General features: G+C 40.4%; 1 protein-coding gene and 1 long non-coding RNA gene across 2 annotated transcripts in view; one reads left to right on the forward strand and one right to left on the reverse strand.

Moving 5' to 3' along the window:
* EIF3E (eukaryotic translation initiation factor 3 subunit E) overlaps nt 1-21,166 on the forward strand; it is a gene marked incomplete in the record, with an annotated part of 1,040,336 nt that overhangs the window by 17,751 nt on the left and 1,001,419 nt on the right.
* LOC122796962 lies at nt 1,341-7,927 on the reverse strand. Its single transcript, XR_006364016.1, has 3 exons — nt 7,849-7,927; nt 7,443-7,446; nt 1,341-1,351 (listed from the first exon to the last, which is right to left on the reverse strand). It is a non-coding gene; the product is annotated as an uncharacterized LOC122796962 (long non-coding RNA).

A 21,166-nucleotide genomic window follows, 5' to 3' on the forward strand; every position in this document is an offset into this window, starting at 1 on the left:
CCATCAGAATCCAACTTCAGGCTCCTGGCATTAATGGACTAGATCCTGGAAGTTGACAATGCCTTCTGGTCAGAGTTCCTTAAGACTGTCCACTCTTGTGTTGAAAATGTGGTGTTGCAAACTTTCAGCCCTGCTTTTAACCCTAGCTTTTGAGATGTTCCATAGTAACTGTGTGTGTGTGTGTGTGTGTGTGTGTGTGTGTGTGTTTACCAGGAAAATCTGACTTGGAACAAAGCCAGTTTTCAGTGGAGGCCAGGGGAGAAACACTCCAGACATGGGAAGAAACAGTGCGAGTTTCCTCTGGGTGCTCCGGACGCAGGGATGAGATGCAGACTCCGCACAGAAGGCACACCAGCCGAGAATGAAACAGTAGAACCTCTTGCTGTGAAGTGACAGTGCAACCACTGCATATGTATGTATATATGTGTGTGTGTGTGTGTGTGTGTGTGTGTGTGTGTGTGTGTGTGTGTGTGTATATATATGTGTGTGTGTGTGTATATATATGTGTGTGTGTGTGTATATATATGTGTGTGTGTGTGTGTATATATGTGTGTGTGTGTGTGTATTTGTGTGTATGTATGTATGTGTATATATATATATATATATATATATATATATATATATATATATATATATATATATATATAGATATATATATATATATATATATATATATATATATATATATATATATATATAGATATATATATATATATATATCTATATATATAGATATATATATGTATGTATATGGATGGATGTAAACAAACAAGAATATTTCTATAGTGTGATAGTGTGTGTGGATATATATGTGTGTGTATATGTAGACTGTGCACAAAATAATCTACAGACCCACAGACTGTCCTGCTCTCTCAACTCTACTTGCAAAATACCATTCCAGCAGGCATCTAAGATCTGAAAATCATCTACTTCTAAAAGTAGATAAGCCCACCTTACCTGCCGGTCAACTCATCTATGCCATCACCAAGCTATGGAACTCACTTCCGCCTTCTATAAGAAACACAGGCAGCACCACCACCTTCAAACAAATGCTGAAAAATAATCTCAACTCTTCCTGGCTATGTTCCTGCTCTATAACCTAACCTCTTCGCTCTCCTTATATGATTACTAAACTCCTATGTTTTTTGCTACTAGTGACTGATGATATTTTCTCCATATTTATTTTTATCTTCACTTGTTGATTCTGGTACAGTAATACTGATCTCTGTTTATATCAATCTGATTGAATTCTGCTTTAATGTATATATTGCTGTAATCAAACAAACTAGAGTCCTGCTTTTATGTATATGTTACTATATTTACTGTCTGTAACACTGTTTCTGCTTCTGTACTAATTAATGTTTATATTTTTTCTGTATCTCTTTGGAGCTTTTCTCCCCGGCCTCCATTGAAAATGGGCTCTTTTAAGCCCAGTGGACTTATCCTGGTAAACAAATGCAATAAATATATACAGTGGATATAAAAAGTGTACATACCCCTGTTAAAATGCCAGGTTTTTGTGATATTAAAAATGAAACAACAATAAATCATTTCAAAACTTTTCCCACCTTTAATGTGACCTATAACCTGTACAATTCAATTTGAAAAACAAATCTATTAGGGGAAAAATATAAAAAATAAACTTATAATAAGCTGGTTGCATAAGTGTGCACTCCCTTAAACCAATACTTTGTTGACACACCTTTTGATTTATTTACAGCATTCAGTCTTCTTGGGTACACACCTGCCATCAATTAAAGAGACTCTAAAGTTCAGCTGTCCTAGTAGGACTTTGCTGACATTTACTCAGTTGCCTGCTACAGCAAAAGCCATGGTTCGCAGAGAGCTTACAAAGCATCAAAGGGATCTCATTGTGGAAAGATCTGTCAGGAGATGGGTACAAAACATTTCCACAGCATTTGATATATCATGGAACACCGTGAAGACAGTCGTCAAAAAGTGAAGAAAATATGGTACAACAGTGACATTGCAAAGAACTGGATGTCCCTCCAAAATTGATGAAAAGAAGACTAAAACTGGTCAGGGAGGCTGCCAAGAGATCTAGATCTAGACCTACAGCAATACTGAAGGAGCTGCAGGAATGTCTGGCAAGTACTGGTTTGGTACTACATGTGACAACAATCTCCCATATTCTCCATATGTCTAGACTATGGGGTAGGGTTGCGAGACGGAAGCCTTTTCTTAGACAGAAAAACATCCAGGCCCAGCTAAAATTTGCTAAACAATACATCAAGTCTCCCAAAGGCATGTGGGAAAATGTGTTATGGTCTGATGAGACCAAGGTTGAACTTTTTGACCACAATACCAAAGGGTACGTTTGACGCAAAAATAACACTTTGCATCACCAAAAGAACACCACCCCCATGGTGAAGCGTGGTGGCGGCAGTATCATGCTTTGGAGTTGCTTTTCTTCAGCTGGAACTGGGGCTTTAGTCAAGGTGGAGGGAATTATGAACAGTTCCAAATACCAGTCACTTTTGGCCCAAAACCTTCAGGCGCCTAATAGAAAACTGAATATGAAGAGGAATTTCACCTTTCAACTAGACAATGACCCCAAGCATACATCTAAATCAACAAAAGAATGGTTTCACCAGAAGAAAATTTAAGTTTTGGAATGGCCCAGCCAGAGCCCAGACCTAACTCCAATAGAAAATCTGTGGGGTGACCTGAAGAGGGCTGTGCACAAGAGATGCTCTCACAATCTGACTTATTTGGAGTGCTTTTGCAAGGAAGAGTGGGCAAAATATTGCCAAGTCAAGATGTGCCGATAGACTTCTACCCAAGAAGACTGAATGCTGTAATTAAATCAAAAGGTGCATCAACACAGTATTAGTTTAAGGGTGTGCACACTTTTATGCAAACAGCTTATTGTACGTTATTGTATATATTTTTCCCCTAATAGATTTGTTTTTCAATTGAATTGTACAGGTTATAGGTCACATTAAAGGTGGGAAAAGTTTTGAAAAGATTTATTGTGGTTTCTTTTTTTTATATCACAAAATTGCATTTTAACAGGGATGTGTACATTTTTTTTTATTTCTCCTGTCCATGTGCTTATGACGTGGGAGAAAAATGGAACCCACAGTAAAAACCCACAGCAACAAAGGCATGGTATACAGACTCTGCGCAGAAGGCAATACATTTGAAAATTAAATCTGAATGTTAGATGTAGAAGGGCAGCATTGCAAACCTTGGCACCATTGTGCTGCCTTAAGTAAAGGAAGCTCAGCTGTGAATTGGCCATGAGGGTACTGTCTGTGCATGTGTCTGTCTGTGCGTCCGCACGTGTCTGTGTGCGCTCATCTGTCTGTGTGTCAAGATGTCTGTGCTGTGTAAAGGATATAGTATAGCATGCCTAATGATTGGTTCTAAGGGGACTCCAGTGAATAAGGGCAGATATTACTTTAAATGCAGAGCATAAACTGTGGTCGTTTTTGGAAGAGTAGGAGTGTAGATGAAACCATTACACTTAAAATAAGGTAGTGTTTTATGCAGTTTGATGCTTAAAGATGGCATATAGTGCTGAGTTTTCTGTAGTGACATATTTCAGGTTTTATGGAAAAGTCTTGTGTCATCCATGCTATTTGTTATACTGAGTATTAAATGAAGGATTATTAGTATTAATGTCCTGGGGTGTGCTGTTTGAGTGTGAAAGGTAAGGGGAGAAACAGCTTTTTTTTCCCTCCCGTAGTGCTTATTCATTAATGATGGTCTTAATGAAGACCATTGTGTTCTCTGCATTGCATTCTAGAATGTGATGTATGCAGAGCAAAAAGTAGCATCTTCTACAAAACTGAGTGTACACTGATGAACATGCCTATGGGGGTAATTTTAACATATTAAGAATGAGTACTGAATTATGGTCTGAACCTTCTACGAACCTACCTGTCATAGTAAGTGGAAGGAGGGGAATGCTCATTTTTGGCATCTGCGTTTCTGAGATCAAAGCAAATGTTAGGCTTCTGGTTCACCAAGTTTGTGAACAACTGCAAGCTCAGCAAGATTTCTGTAGTCTCCCAAGGATAGTAACAGTGGCGGATTTAGGCATGGGCGCAGGGGCGCGCGCCACCTCCTTTTGTTCAGAACTCTTTCAATTTTTCAAGTTACGTGTTTTTTTTTTTTTTTTTTTTTTTTGAACTGACAAGACAACCATTTTGAAACCATTTGTCTGCTCTGATAGTTCAGAAAAAAAACGTGGACAGTGCCGTACATTTTTTTCAGTTTGGGTTCCTCAGGACCTGAACCAATCAATGCTATGAAAAATCGCACCTAACTCAAATACATTGGAGAAGCGATTGGAGGTTGCCTTGTCAGGTGATTTAATCTCCTCAATAATTGCTCCTCCAAATAATTCTCTGTTGTAGTTGAGTTAGGAGCGTTTTGGTAAACACTTGTTTTCAAACTTTGAAAGTATTACGATCACAGTACTAAACTTTGAAGTCAGCAGTGATCAGTGAACTCCAACAAACTCCCTTCAGCAAATCTGTGAGTCTCTCAGAGAGGTATTTTTTTTTTTTTTGTACCAAAGAGCCAGTTTGATATTAAATATTAAATTAAAAAGTTTTAAACGACTTGTCAGGTAGTTTAAAGTATTCCGGAAGTGTAATGTGTGTTTTAGTGCCTAAATTTAAAGTGGTGCTTTTACATTTAGTGATGTTTTTAAAATTTTGTAATGTTTGTGTTTTGGTGTTTGTTTTAAACTTTAGGTTCAGCATAGATATAATTTCTTTATCTGATATTTAAAAGTGTCTTCCGGTGTAAAGCTTAATGCCGTTTTGTAGCTGGTTAATAATAATGTATTCAATAATTGATTGCTTAACATGTTAACCGTTATTAAGCCTATAATTATAATAAATTCGAATTCCACAGTACATGCGGCATGTTGCTTCAAGTTCTAACATCCTTAATAAGTTATCTGTATTAAACATATTTGACAAAAAAAATTTAATAAAAACAAGATGTTTTAACATGGAATGTATGAACTCGAAGCAACTGTTGTTGAACATGCCGCATGTATTGTGGAATTCGATATCTGAAATTCAAATAATAATTAATTGCCCCGAAAATGATAAAATCCCTCAAGATCCCTTGGCAGATTCAATCTGCCAAGGCATAACTTATTAACTTATTAAGGGATTAAAATCATTGCATCATGGCACCATTGTAGACTACGTTAAAAAATGGCGCCATGATCTGCACTAGTTTTCCCCCCACATGCTCTTGCGTGTTCAGAAGTCTTTCAGAAATTCTAAGAATGAAATTTTAGGTCAAGTAGTCTATACTATATTATACTTATGCTTTGAGAAACCCAGGATTTTTCCCCCAGATTCCTCCTCCAAGTTGTAGGACACAGGTTCCAGCAAGATAAGTGCAACAGAATCATATCTAAACTATGTCTGCTAAAGAAACATCTACACAGCCAGCAGGTAGCAACATAGCAGAAGCTTGCCCATGTTGTACAGAAAAACCTGTAAAGCTCAAAATGGGGCCACACTTTAATTGCCTCAGATGGGGCACTGGAAGTTAATGATGAATGCAGGCTTATTTTGGAATACGTATATGCGATCCACACCCATAATAGAAGAGTGAAACCGCTGTTAAATAAGTGAAAAATAAAATCAAATCAAAAGAATCTTCCTCAGAGTATCAACCATCTAAATGATCTCATCCTGCTCATCAATAATCTAATGAACATTTAAGATGAGTATACAAAACAAGCAGCTACAACCACAATCTAGACTAAAAATCCAGACATCAAAACAGATGTGACGCACCACTACAATGGCTGATATGTATCTACAGGCAGTGTACACTCCATTCAGGAATGTTAACATGAGTTCAACTATGCAGACGTAAGACAACAGCAAGGAATAGCAGCAAATACTTTGCTTTAAAATCAAATTATTCAGCATCTGGAGTCTTGCATATTCCATACTAACAACCACGAAGATATACAACAAGCTACCAAAAATACTATATCTTTTCTCAAACTAGAACAATACCACATACCTTTCAACTGCTATGTTTCCCCAGCTGTTAGCTACGCTAATTTTACAAGTTGCTACTGAGCCTAAGAGCTCTGCTTTTATCCACAATGTAGTTAAGGAACAATCCAAAAGTCTGTTATGAAATACACCTCTGTGCTAGGCAGAGAAAAGTATAAAAGTTAGATTAAGAATTATGACAATAATACTTGCAATTCAGACACCACCCTACAAAAGTAGAATTGTAGTAAGGTGATGTTTCTGGTGCCAGAATTTGACTTACAATGCAATACAAGGCAGAAATGGGGTTTGTAAACAATGGGGTCGGAACAGTTTAACTAGAAATGCGCAGTAACAGGTCCAAGGGAAAATTAGCTTATATACCTAGCTAGACAATAAAATCCAATTAAAAGTAGGCAGCAGCTGGAGAAATTTTCACCCCCATGGTCTATTACTGCTATCAGATTTTTTTTAAAAAAAAGCATCAGTATATGACACATGAAGTGGGAGGGAGGACCTAAAAAGTTAAAAAACGAAAAATGTCATAACAGTGGAATTATAGAACTGCTAACTAGGACAGTACTAGTTATATGCTCCCATACCCCCTACACCCCACAAACCGCCAAATAGAAAAGGCCTAGTAAACGATTTATAGTAATATATGTTGCTTTTATATATCCCCCCCCCAAAAAAAAACAAATAGGCAGCTACACACTCCATACTCTCAAACATATTTTCAGCTAAACTATGATGTGTTGCGTGTAGAAAACCTGCTACACTGTGATGGGAATTTTAAGCTGCATAATATAAGTTTGCGTCGAAATAATGACAAGCTGTCAGCACATTCCACACTCACGCATCAACAATGATGTCGATATCTTGCAATTGGGACAATGCACAACCAATCCCGGATCTAAAACACAGGCAAAACACTCTAAGAGCTCAGTAATGTCACTTTACGTTTCTGAAATACAACCTGGAATAAATTACGCCATAAGCAGCAACTTTCAGTTTCTCAGTCTAATAAAAGCAACAGAAGTGTTAGTTGTATTTTTTTTTTTTGGGGGGGGGGGTGTTTGGTAGCCGACTCAAGGGCAGCCAGAAGCTTACACTTACTAGCATTCAGAGAAGACCAACTAAGTTATTGTCAAGCACCCTACCTTTCTAGCAAATTACTCACCATCTTGAGAAAACGGTAAGTGTGAAGTAAAACTGGGACAGTAATAACACCAGCACTTATAAAACAACTTAGTAAGACTATCAGCTTAATCGTGCACCTGTGGGCATGTGTGCGCGGTTATCGGGATAAGCAACTACTGCACATCCTAAATCTACACAAATGCTACCTCTTCAAATACAAGGGTTGAATATAATCACGTGACCAGAATTAACACTAACACACTATTAAAGCCACGTGTTTTGTTTCAGCTGTTTAACAAAACTTGACCACTTTTACATTTTTTCTCTTAGTTTTTGAACGGCAGTTAGCAAAACAGATAGCAGCAGAGCATCTGCTGATTAATCAACAACGCCGCAACATCAGCAATTTATGGCACTGCGGCGTTGGACCTGCAAAGCTAGTGCAGGTTACTTAAGCACTTCTCCAGGGACACAGTGTCCAATTCACGTCAGCCACTTTATATGCATAAGACATACTTTGACAATTATTCACTCCTCAGATACACTCCAGTGAAAGAGAGATGCACATTTAGGACCAACTGCACTGTCACCACCTTTGCTGCAAGATGTGAAACCTAAAATAAAGTGTAGCTTTTTGGGATGGGGAGACCAGAAATTCTGAAATACTTTCCCAATGGTTGACCGCTCTCTCTTTGAACCTCACCTTGGGATCTGTTGCGTCCCCTTGACTTTCATGCATTGTCTGGTCTTGCTGTTCTCCATTCGCACCATCATCTTTGCTTAAATGGAGATGATTCAAAGCAGTAAGCTAGCAATTACTTTTTCTGAAAGTTTAAATGTGTTTGCTTACTCCCCTGTGTGTGGTCTGCTTCATATGTAGATTCATAGAGGAGAGTACCTTGATTGAACAGAAAGGCTGCTTCAGTTTCGATTGTTATACATGCAAGTAGTTAATATGAGGTGTAACAAAATAATCCATGCGTGTTTAACAAATCCCTTTACTATTCGGTTAACTGTGCTGTTCCTGTAAATGTAAAATACCTGGTTGCAACATGAAAATCCATGTCGTTATAGCGAAAATCCTGTTTAACACTAGTTGTGGTATTCCATACAGCTTGTGGCATTCCAAAACAAAGGGGCTATATAGCGAATAGCCCGTTGTTGTGGTATTCCATACAGTTTCCGTTACTTTGCAGGCATCCAACAGAGATACTGCGATGCACAATGATATGAAGTTTTCAGGGGCATTTTTTATGACCATGATCTCCTGCTAAAGTTCTTCTCTAGTTGCGCAGTGTTAATGCCCAAATAAAATACAAGCAGCCATCACCTTCTTTTTTTTTTTTTTTTGCAGAATACCATATACTCCAAGAGGGATTGTTGCAAACTAAATATTGGTGCCAGAGCCATGGACCAAAACTAAGTGCCAAAAAATGGAAAATATCTTTTGGCAAGTAGGCACGTTTTAGAATTGCACATAGATAATATACCCTTAAGATCAGACCCAGTTTTAGGGACTTATTATGGAAGGTGACTTTTTGTCTTTGGCCATCATGTGTCTGTTGTTGTAAGGAGACAGTTGTATATTGCACAAATTGTAGGCAAGAATATGATATCCATGTCTAAATGTTATTGTCCCATTGTTCTCGACCCTTGTTAGACTAATTATTGAGTACAGCTCTCTTTGGTGTGCACCTTACCAGGCTTCTGCAACAACTGGAATGTTTACAGAGATTCCTTGTAAAATGATTACTAGATGTGAACCATGTGGAACGTGCCGATTGCTCATCTTTATACCAAGACTTCTGTTGGTTACTGAGAGGTAATCTCTACCTGGCATACAAGGCCTTGTCTGATTAAGTACTGAGGAACTTGCTGAACATCCACAATTCTGACAGCATTAGAAATGCCTGATCCAAGGATCTAAACCTCATTTGCAGCATAAGTAGAAAATCATGGAAGGACAGGTGTAAGTCTTCCACTACCCCTACTCTGGAACAGGCTTCCCATCCATGTGAAACAGAGGTAGTCCTTCACCCTTTTTAAATGAAACCTGGACCTGTGGATTGGGGAATTAGTCCAGAGGTAAGTTTCCAACACCTAAGTATGTATATTTGCTGTAATATTCATCAGAGTGTTTATATTGGCCTGTGTTGAGGGTAGTAAGAGATGGTTATGGTTTCTGCCCATTCTCCATAAGGCAGGTGCAGCTTTACACCTGTGTGAGTTAGTCTAGTAGCCCCCCCATCCCAATTTATGCTACTTTCTGATCTCTGAGCAAAGTTTGCAGGGCCAATTTTTGTAAAACTTCTTTCCCTGTGGTTAAGGTAGTGGCATGGCCGTTCAGGTTAAAGCTGGTCATATTGGACCCTAACGGCATAAGGTCAGGACATGATTTTTAGCTCTGTCTTTTTAGTGAAGGGCAGTTATTTTATTATGCAATTTTATTCTAATTTATTAGCAAGAGTAGAATATTAATCCTATTGTACCATTTGCTAACTCTGCCTGGATCTTATAGAAAGTAGAAAAGTCTGCCAAATTAAATTGAATTGGAAGTAAAATGTCCACTGAATAGTAAAATAGTAAAAACATAGTGATTTAAAAGTAAAATTGCATGGTATGGCATAATCTCTCCGTTCATAGTAAGACTGATAGTAAAATCACATGAAGAGTGAAGTTTTTTTTGCACTTTGAAGGTAAATGTGCACAGGAGAAATATTGATCTGGCTGTGACTGACCTGTGTTGCTTTTTTTTTTTCTTTTGAATGAGATACAGTAATTTTGGTTCTTGGGTCAAGGTCTATAAAATAGCTCAAAAGGAAATTTTAATTCGGAAGCAGTGTACAAGTACCAGACAAATAACTCAGCTGAATAGTTTGCAGAAAAATATTAATTCGGTACCTTTTGTCAGAATGATTTCCACTGGCTTGTTTAGTCTTGATTCATGAAAAGCTTTAATCCAGCAGAGGAAGCATCCAAGTAGGCACAAAATGAGAGCTTTCATTCAGATTAAGGATCTGTAAAGCGTCATGCATTGTTTATAGTGGTTTTAGTGGTACAGGTCTTCTGTGAAGACTGTCTGGTTATGATTGGACATGTGTATTTGAGATGTGGGATAAGTTCTTTTTTGGAGGGGCATCTTGTGACCTGGATGTGAGATGGTTAAAGATTTGGCATGCAAGAAGTTGGGCGCTTTCCTCGTGTGAGTGACTTGATGGATATTTATAAGAGAGAGGTGTGTGTCAAGGGCCAGGACAAAATATTTTATGTTGTTCTACCTGAGTTACTGGAGGTTTGCTTTCCTGTGTCTTTTATGAGGTCTAAAACAACATAATAACGGTCTTTGCAGTATTAAGTATGAGGTGGTTAGGACTGAACTGCTGTCATTTTTATTTAAATAGCTTTAGAGCTGTTTTTGTATGTTGAGATTGGTCTTGAGATTGTGCTACTCTTCTACAGTACTGTCTGTTTTGCATTTATGGTAATTTATACATGGAGGAGTTATTGGTGCAATAATTACATAAATTTAGTGAGACTAAGATTGAGACCTGTGGCCTTCTTAATGTGAAGTGCTTATCTGAATCTTAAATATGCTTTGTTCAAGGTAACTTCTGAACCAGTATGTTGGGACCAAAACCAATATTCTTTAGTTTAGTTTATTTAAAAATATTGTTTGGCTTACATTCTCAAAGGCCGTAAGTTGGTTTGTTAAGTACTGATCTTGTTGGTTTTCCTTTTTCTGTGGTTAAGTAGCTTTTCTCCATTACTTCTTAGGTGGATGTTAAGGTAGTACGGCCTGTTCAGAAGCTGTAAAGGGAACCGTTAACAAGTCCTTGCTTATTGTGGCGTTCATGTATTTGTATTCATATTAGTGTGTTGTATTTCTGTTAGTGGGCATAGCTTGGAAACTGGTTAAAGGTTTTGTGTATTACAGGATTTTTTGTAATGGGCATTATTCATAGATGTTTGGTGGGGGCTGTTCCTGTGACTAGAGGCAGTATTTTGCATTTGTGTGCATGCGCATGAGTACGTGTGTGTGTGTGTGTGTGTGTGTGTGTGTGTGTGTGTGTGTGTGTGTGTGTGTGTGTGTGTGTGTGTGTGTGTGTGTGTGTGTGTGAGTACGTGTTTTGAGTGCATGCGCGTGTGTATGTACACTAGACTATCTCGACGTATTGAAATGTCGAATTTCAGTACGTCGAGACGGACTAGTGGAAAGTGCAGTTTCCCGAAACTGCACTATGCCAAATGTGGAAGTTCAGAATCCGCCACTATAGTTGTGTCGCGTTCGTGACATGTGGTGCGGTGTTTGGATTTATCTGGGGTTTCAGGTAAGTGTTGTGTGTTTGAGTATATTGGGTAGGGATTTTAGTGTGTGTGCGTGCAGTGGTGTTTTTGTGTGTTTAGTGTGACCTCGGCGTTAGAATATATAAGTGGGGGAGGTGCTTATAGGTAGGTTTGGTATGTTTGTGTGTGATGTTTGTTTAGTTAGGTAGTTGTATGTGTGTGTGATTATGTGCTGGTTTGTGTGTGTGTGTGAATGGTCGCAATTGTGGTATTCGTGATTATAGCAATAACCCATGCCTGGGTGTGGGTAATGCTGGATTTACCCACGGTTGGCGTGGTTCGCCCTCGGGACCAAACAAAGCCAACTGTGGGTAAATACAGCATTACCCACACCCAGAAGTGGGTTATTGCTATTATACCATGACATTATTTAAGAAAAGAAACTATTACTTTTCTTAAATAATGGCATAGTATAATGTCTGTTTGCTGCCCTTCCGCAGATGTCTGGCATCCGCAGCAGTTCTGATGTATTGCGCGCCTGCGCAGTACATCAGAGCTGTGGGCAAAAGCAATGGAGAAAGCAAGATCTCCGTTGCGAAACACTAAAAAAAAAAGCTATGTTAAATGGGTTTAACATAGCAAGACAGCTTTAAAATAAGCAACGGAGATGTCCGTTGCTTATTTTAAAACTGTCTCGCTATGTTAAACTCATTTAACATATCGAAACACTAAAAAAAAGCAACGGAGATCTTGCTTTCTCCGTTGCTTTTTTTTTTAAAACACTGTCTCGCTATGTTAAATGGGTTTAGCATAGCGAGACAGCTTTAAAATAAGCAACTGAGATTTCCGTTGCTTATTTTAAAGCTGTCTCGCTATGTTAAACCCATTTAACATAGCGAGACGACAGTGTTTTAAAAAGAGTTATACTAATGGAAAAAAGTCCGGGCGATTGGACCTTTTTCCATTAGTATAACTCGATTTACAACGGGCACGCTGGCCAATCAGCGTGCACGTTTTGGAATAATAATGGGGGGGTCATGGTATAATATGGGTTTTCCACTATTCATTCTTGAAATATTGAAATTCCACATTTCAGTATTTCGAGATTGTGTAGTGAATCCATACGTACACGTGTGTGTGTGTGTACACTGTTGTTTGATCTGCTGCTTTAGAAGGAATGCTGAACTGGTTTAGGTTTTAGGTTTTCCTCCTGTTCTAGGTTCTGTAATAGTTTTTCTCCAGGTTTGGCATAGAGATTACAGAAGTAAAACATCAGGGTAATTTCTAGAGTTGTCTGGGGATTTGCATTTATTATGGGGGGTTAGCGGTTTTGTAGATTCACTGAGGGGAAAAAGAGAATTGCATCAAGGACATCTGTATCAGTTTTGATTTGTCCATGCAGTCTATTTCACCAAGTACCTATGAAAATTGCTTTGGTTAGAAAGCCATAGCATTTTGTTTTTATGGTGAGATACGTGGATTTTGCTTCCTTTTATATTTTCATACTTTAGTATAGCTAATGCGTCTTGTGTGTGGAGACATGCGTGAATGGGCGTACCTTCGTTGAAGGTTGTGCATCAGTGCTGGCAACTCTGTACGTAAAAATCTACTGCCAATCATTAGCGGAACGGAGTTCTGCTGTGGCGACCCCTAACCAGGAAAAGCCGAAAGATACAACATAGTATGAGGGAATGTCATCCTTTTCCCCATTTTCTGTCCTGTAACAGGGTAGAATTCTGGTTATAGCCAAGGAGCAAGTGAACTAAAGTGCAGCTAATGTAGTAATCACCGACTCTGCCAGTTAAGGAACCACTTGCATTTCTTTATTTCAAGCAGTGAAACAGAAGTAAGAGATCGTAGATTGACCGGCATAGGTCAGATATTCTACTTGGCATGTAATTGAACAGTAACTTGCCAATTTAAACCCACAGTGCTTAGGATAGTAGTTAAAAGAAATATTTATTGTAAAGGCAAAGATCTTGGCTGTATGACATTTACTTTGTAGAGAAGAATAGCGGTCTTTTCTCTCTCAAATAAATTAAATGAGTGGTGTAGAAGGACTGACAGGAGAAGATAACTATGCATGAAAGTCCTGTTTCTTAAGAATTCATTCTGCCTTGTACTTGTGTAATCATTTTCAAGGTCATGGGGATCTATAGCCTATCCTGGCATTCCTGGGGCACAGGTTAAAAAAAAAAAAAAACAATAGTTCTGGATATGGAGACAGACAATCGCAGGATGTTCTAGCTCAAACATACAGCTTGCGTATTTGAAAATTATCCATCTCAGATAATTTAGAGGAAATAGACAAAACCCATGTGGGTGGGGCGGTGGGAGGCATGTGAAGTCTGCAAAGAAGACACCTTAGCTGAGAACCAAACTGCAGAACCAAGCTGTTTCATGTGCAGTTATAACCATCGTGTCATGGCATATGCTGTTTTGAGAATTATTTTAATATTTGCAACTTTATAAAGTATTGCTGTAAAAGATTTCACAGCTGTGATCTGCTGTTACTGCATAGATGTGCTTCCCAATCTGATACCTCAGTCTTGATAGTGCTCATAGTCAGGCCGCATGCAAGAAAGATCCAGTGGTATCTCAGGAGTCTGTGCCTACAGTTTTGACACGCTCTACATTTCATAGTGATATTCATTTCAGTCATCAAAGAACTTTGCTGGTGGGCCAAGCAGGTGGAACTCGAACCAGAGAGGTCTGTAGTCATACCCCAGGGGGAGTAGGCTCTGGCCCTGGATGTGGCACAGCTGAAGGAACATGGAATGTGGAACAGGACCATGCTGAGTAGGCACATTAGTGTTCGATAGTGACACTTTATTTGGCTTAAAGGTTTTCAGGTCAAAGCTGACATGAGGGATGTATTCCACCTCACAGTGGTTTTGTAAGTAAGTACATGAAGAAATACGCTGTCCTTAGTCTTCATGTTAATCCTTGTGATGTGGGCATGGGCAGTTCAGCTAGACCTGCGTTTCCAAACCTGTGACGTTTTCTTAGCCCAAAATGTGATGTAGTGAAATTGACCAGGTCCAACGTCTGTAGGTATGAGTGGAAACTGGACCCAGAATTATTTGGGTCAATGAAGAGTAAACCACAGGTGAGATCTCCCATAGATGTGCCTGAAATGAAAATTGCCAGCTGTGGACTAATTTAATTTTTTATTTACAGATTCCTATGGTTGTTGCATGGTGTCCTCTTCTGTACTTTCCTCCCCTGCTTGTATTGCTCAGGGTGCTTGGAAATATCTGGTCAGGTCACACCCCAGTTTTGCTGGTAGCCTCTCTCTGACCTGGGCAACTGTGGTTCTCCTTGTTTAATTCAGATGGTTAGAAAGGATCTGCTTCACTCCTGCAGTACTGCAGTCTATTTGCATAGAACAGATGAATCTTGGTTCACGCAAAATTCAGAATACTAAGACTGGCTGCATGGGTCTTCTAAGCTGGGTACCCTTTAAGGACAGGCTTTCCGAGTAAGTCATACATTCTGCAGAGGACTAGAATCCGATTGAGGAGAAAATCAGTACATGCATTGAATGGAAGAGACTCTTTTTGTCATCCTGTTTGCAGTGCTCATTCAAAGACATGGTCCCAAAAGAGTGCAGTTTAACTGCAAGTTGTGGAGTATTTCACATAAATTCTGGCAAGAGAGCTGTCTTACTCCTCCCTTAAGACACAGCTTTTGACTGTTGCAGCATGTCTATTGTGTTTCCCTCTATCTTCTCTCTCTGTTTGGTCAGACTGCCTTTAAGAGGGTATCACCATTCAAGTCTGGAGCTGTGGCATCCTTCCAAGAATTTGAATTTTGTTATTGAAATATTTACCTTGGTATTCTCTAAACCTAACTGTCTGTGACACTCTTTCTTGTACAGTTTTTGTCCTTGAAAACTGTGTTCTCGTAGCAGTAATATCAGACACAGTGGTTTCAGACCTGCAGCTCTTCATGTGCAAAGACTCTTGCATGGTCTGTCATAAGGACAGAGTAAGCCTTGGGGCTAACCCCTCCTTTATGATTCTTGAAGTGGCCCTCACTCAGGCTGTCCATATGACTAATTTTTCCCCCAGCCCCATAAACAAAGGAGAAGGGACCGTACACCTGTTTGATATCCTTAGTCAGCTCCGCTGTTAAAGTACCAGAACCAAGGATGTTGGGCAAATAGACTTTTTTTAATTTTTTTTCCATTCTAGTGGCAGCTAACACTGTACTGTCTTACATTACTCTCTTTTTCTCCTGAAACTCCCTGTCCAGTGTAACCCCATGAATTACATACGGTCATTCCATTAGATGGCTTGGTTGTGTGAGAAGGGAAATGGGAACCTCCATTGTGAGAAGACGTCAAGGAGTGAGCGCTGCTTACGAGAGGGCTTTTTGCTGTGAGCCCTTACAATCCCTACAATTCTGAGAAGTTTTTCTTAGTTGGGTATGCAGTAGCACTGTATCAGAGCCACTCATGCATACATGGTGACAGACCTGTAAGTGACCACCCACCTACTTTGGCAATCACCACTGTTCATGGCTCTAGTGTCATTGCTTGGTTACGTGACCTTGGTGTGGCCCTCAGATTGCCACGGCATCTTCTCTTCCCACCAAAAAGACAGCCGGGGAAGAATCGATTAATCTCTCCTTGACTCAAATCTCTTCTGGCTCCCATCATTGATTAAAACAGTGCCGAGGTTATTACTCAAACTCTGGTCATCTGGATTGTAGTCCCGGTTTTGTACTTTTACCGTGTGGATCAGACTGTAAAACAGACAAAGTCCCTCTCTCTTTTGTGGCAGACAAAGAAGGTAGATGCTGTACTTTCTCAGAACATTTCAAACTGGATAGTCAGTCTGAGCATGGAGAGTTTGGCTTCTGCTGTGTGTAATGCATCCTTCTCCCTGAAGGAATTGTACAGTACTGATTTATTAATCCTCCCATAGCTAATGAACTCTTTCAGAGGCATTGTGTATGAAGAACATATTACAGTTATGGGAGTGACTCGTAACAGCAGTAGACAAAGTAAATCACTGCTGCAGTATTAATTCATACGATCATAGGAGGTTACTAGGCTAATGGCCCTGGGGTCCTTACAATCCTAGCCAAGAGTTTATCCCCAAAAATGAAACAGTCAGTACCTGGAACAGATTTGTGGTTTCTCATCCCCTCATCAAGGTCGCACTTGAAGAGGGTCAGTGAGGTACTCTGTTTGACATGTATGGGAAGACTATTTTAGAGATGGGTCAGTCTCTGGGAGACTAACCTCTTTCTCCAGCAGGTTTTGTTGATGTATTTTATAATCGGGCCTTTCGAGTGGGTAATGCGTGAGGAGTTAGACTTACGGATATGGAGCATCTCTAGTAGGGCAGGGTCTGAGTTTGCTCAGGTATGATCTGTGTCTTGCCTACAAGGCTATCTATACGATACTGAGTAGAGTGATAGTGATCTGACCCTGTCCGCATAGGTGTTGGAGGCTATGGATTCTCTTTGTGAGGTATTTCTGTGGCCTTTCCCGTTGGTGCAGATGTTTGGAGAGGTACATACCAAGCGGGGCATTATACTCCATTATTGGTCTAATGAGGGAGGAGTACCAAGATGTGTAATAACCTCCTTTTTTTCTGGATGTTATTCCTTTACTTATGCGATGAACTAAGTAAAAAGATTTTCTGACCACTGTTGCTACATGATGGTTGAATGTGAGATAGTTGTCAACCTGAGAACCCAGGTCTCTCAACACTGGTTGTGTACTTAGGGAGTTGCTGTTGATGTGGTAATAGTAGGGGCCATGTTTTTGCCGAGTGGTGTGATACATTTTTTTGCATTTAACTTGAGGCCATGACTTTGGCACCAGTTATTAATTGCTGTGAGACCCTCTTGCAGTATAATAGCATCATTTGGGGAGTCAGTGACATCACCCAGCTTACAGTCGTCCTCAGACTTGGTCAGATACAGGCCTTTTGTCTTTGCCTGGCCCACTGAGATGTAGATGCTAAACAGTAGGGGTCCCAGGACAGATCCCTAGGGAACTCCGCTAGTGACAGGTCTGCTGTCAGAGGTGGAAGCACCTATTTTGACCTTGTGGGTCCTGTTGGTAAGCCATTTGGTCACCCACCTGATGAGATAGGGATTTACGCCAAGTTGTGTTAGCTTTTTGATGATGCCTGAGTGGGAGGTTGTGTCATAGGCCTTGGCCAAGTCAAGATGAGCTGTATGTACTGACTTTCCCTCATTCAGGGCTTTGGTGACAGTCTCAAAGAAGTCAACCAGGTTCACCAGGCAAGATCTGCCCTTGACAAATCTGAACTGGGTGGGGTCAAGTGCTTGGAGATTGCCAATATCCTTATTTATGAGATTTATTTTTATTTATTTATTTTTTTTTATTTAAGGCCAGATTCTAATATGCAACATCAACAAAACCTGCTGGAGAGACAGGTTTGTCCACTGGGGCAAGAAGAGCCAATTTTCAGTGGAGGCCTGGGGAGAAATGCTCCACAATAATTGCAAGTTACATTTCACATGTTTTGTTATAAACTCAATTGTAGGTTTAACATTTCAAAATCTGTAGCTACTAGCCATTAGGTTAGGAAAATAATATGCACTGAGAGGGTAATAGTACAGTTGAGATTGGAGAGTATAGTACAATAGATATTAGAGAGAAAATTAGTTTTTGGTAGGGGGAGGGGTTGTTTTGGATAGGATGAAGTTTTAGTAGAGGTAGTTGGATGAGTCAGTGCAAGGTGGAATGATGGGGGGTGGGTTAAGTTAGAGTGTGGCAATTGCATTCCCATTTGGAAGAAAGATGAGAGAATAGCTGAGATTTGAAATTTATATGGTTAGGTAGGTTGCGTAGGTGTCTGGGGAGAGAGTTTCACTGTTTATCTAAGGAGTGGGACAGCAGTAGATGGCCAGGAGGTTGTGCAGGTTTGTGGACCTGAAGGAGATTTTGGTTTTTGGATCTTAGTGAGCAGTTGGGAATGTAAGGTTTAAGGAAGTAGTGAGAGCTGGGCAGTTGGCATGTTTAAAGTTGAGCTTGTGGGCAATGGTGAGTTGTAGGTAACTGAGGTAATTGGGTAGTTCAAGCCATCTGAGGGTGAAGACGGAGTGGCAATGGTGGGATGAGTTTTTTGTCTTGGTTGCAAATTTGGAGATCTTGTGGTAGCAGGATTCAAGTTTGGACTGAAGGCCAAGATGGAGATTGGTGAAAAGAGGGGCACCATACATAAGGGAGGGGAGTAGGAAGGTGGATGCAAGAGTTTGGCAGGTAGAGGAGCTTGCCTGTAGAGGAGAGCTAACTTTTTTGTGGATATGAACTTGCCTGAGTCGCGTTCGAGGTCTATGATTTCAAGAAAGGAAAGAATAGCAGTCGTGGTGCTGTGGCCAGGGCCAAAACAGTGTTTGATAGGGGAGAGGAGATTTAGTGTTAGGTGTGCCATGACTTGTGCTTGTATTGTTTTCTCTAGTAGTTTAGAAAGAGGGGAAAAGATGGCAATAGGCCTGAAGTTGGTGATATCAGTATTTTTGCCACCTTTGTGCAGGGGGATGATGTAAGCATGGCGCCAGATAGAAGGGACATATGATTCTTGTATGGCTCTATTTATAAGAATAGAGATGGGATAGGTAATGCTGTCTGCAGATAGTTTGAGGAAGGTGGGTGGAAGGTTGTCTGGTGAATTGCGACAGGGTTTGAGTTTGAGGAGAAGTCTTTTTATAGTGCTTGTGGGGATGAGCTTGAGGCAGAAGGATGTGGAGGAAGGCTGATGATGGTTGTTGGGGCAGGAGGGGGTGGTGGTGGTGGTGGTGGAGGAGGGGGAGGGGGAGGGAAGGAGGCTGATAGTTTAGCTATGCAGTCTATGAAGAATGAGATGAATTGGCTGGCTGTTTCAAGGTTGGGGTCTAGGCAGGGGTTTTCTTTGTTGCCAGGATGCAGCATGGATGAGATGGAGTCCCAGAAAATTTGAGTATTTGTTGAGTGCAAGGACTGGACTTTGGAGTAGTGGGCTTTGCAGTCTTTATTAGTTTTTTTTTTTTTTTTGCAAAGTTTCGTAGTTGCTTATACTCCAGGAGGGTGTTAGGGTTTTTGTTTTTGACATTGTTTCCATTTTTTGTCCCTTTGATGCAAGGCTAGTGTAGAATCTTGATAACCATGGGCAGGGATTGGTTTTGATGCGCTTGGTTCAAGGGGGGGCTTGCTGATTGAGAAGGGTTAGGAATGAGTGGTTAAAGTAGGAAAAATGCATCATCTAGAGGAAGGGTTTTTAGAGGGGACCAGTCAGTATGCTTTAAGCATTCAGAGAAAGTTAGAGGGTTGAAAGAGGAGAGGTTGCGGGTTTGGATGTAGTGGTGGTGTTTATGCAGTGGAGATGGGAGACTGTCGGCGAAGGCTGGTAGGTGATCGCTGAGAGGATCAGGTAATGTTCCGGCATTGGTGATAAGGTTTGGGTGGGTTGTTAGGATCCAGTCAATGATGGTACCAGAGGTACCATCTTTATTTGGTCTGGTTGTAGATTGTATTAGTTGGGAGAAGTTGTACAGGTTGATTGTATGGGATGGAGCTTCAGAGTTAATAGTATTCCAGTTGATGTAATAATACGCTTTGTGGCTTTACAGATCAGACTTGTCAAGCCAGTGGGGCAATAGTTTCCAGGGAGGGTGTTTTTCCAATTTGGAATTTGTTCCTTTTTACCCTTGGACAACAGTTTCTTCTTTTTGTTGTAAAGCCTGTTGATAGAAGATGTCCACCAGACAGGTTTGTGTTTCCTTGAGGGGAGCAGGTTTTAATATTGTTTGGCATGGCTGAGTCCATGCAGTTGTACAGGTGATTGTATACTGTATTGGCATACTGTTCAGCATAGTTGTCTGCACCTTTTGAGGGGAGTGGTGGTGAAGCTATGGATACCCTCCCTTAGGAGGTTGTAGTCAGCTTTTGAGAATCTTTTTAGCCTGTTTATGGCTGGAGCGGCTTGGGTAGGATAGAAACTTCAAATGAGACAGACCGACTATCTGATTTCACCAGGAAAGAACATACTATGGGTGTGGTGCAGCGGTTGCCCATGTTGGTGAGAATCAAGTCCAAAATGTCATCTCCCCTTGTGGGGGGATGAGACGAGCAGGGTAGTGTGTGTTGAAATTGATGAAGTCAAGGAATTGTTGGGTGAGTGCATTAGTCCAGGAATAGTTCAGTCTGTGGTGGGGTAGTTGAAGTCATCAAGGATCAGGGTGTTAGGGGGTACCTTGATGGAGTCAAGAAGATCCAGGTAGGAGGAGTGGGTGCCTTGAGTCATGGAGGAGGGTCTATAGCTGGCTAACCCTTGGAAGGGTTTCTTGCCAGTTCCTAATCTGTCACCACTAGCCAGGGCTGTAATACCCAGTCTCAGTATATATTTGGGTGGGGGATCTCACATCTTGTACTCTTAACTTTTTGGTTTCATTTTTTTATGTTATGTGAGCCCTGTCATTACTATTGTAGAACTACATGAAGAAGTGTGAATTGAGAACTGGGGGCCAGAAGCATTCTTAGCAAGGGCACACTTTGGGACTATTTCCATTGGTGGTGGTCCTGAATAATGGAGTCTTCATATATCAGACTGGTATCTGAGATGGATGAGCAAGACTTTGCAGGGGGTGCCCATGAATGCTGTGGAAGTTTGACAGAGTGGATATAAATCTGTGTAAATTCTCGTAAGTGAGGGACTGCACTGCAGCAGGTATTTCCTACTTAAATATATGCTGTTACAATAAGTTACTTGTAC

The sequence above is a fragment of the Protopterus annectens genome, chromosome 3.part0, assembly GCF_019279795.1.
Source record: "Protopterus annectens isolate FY-2018-M chromosome 3.part0, PAN1.0, whole genome shotgun sequence".
Taxonomy (NCBI): Eukaryota; Metazoa; Chordata; order Ceratodontiformes; family Protopteridae; genus Protopterus; species Protopterus annectens.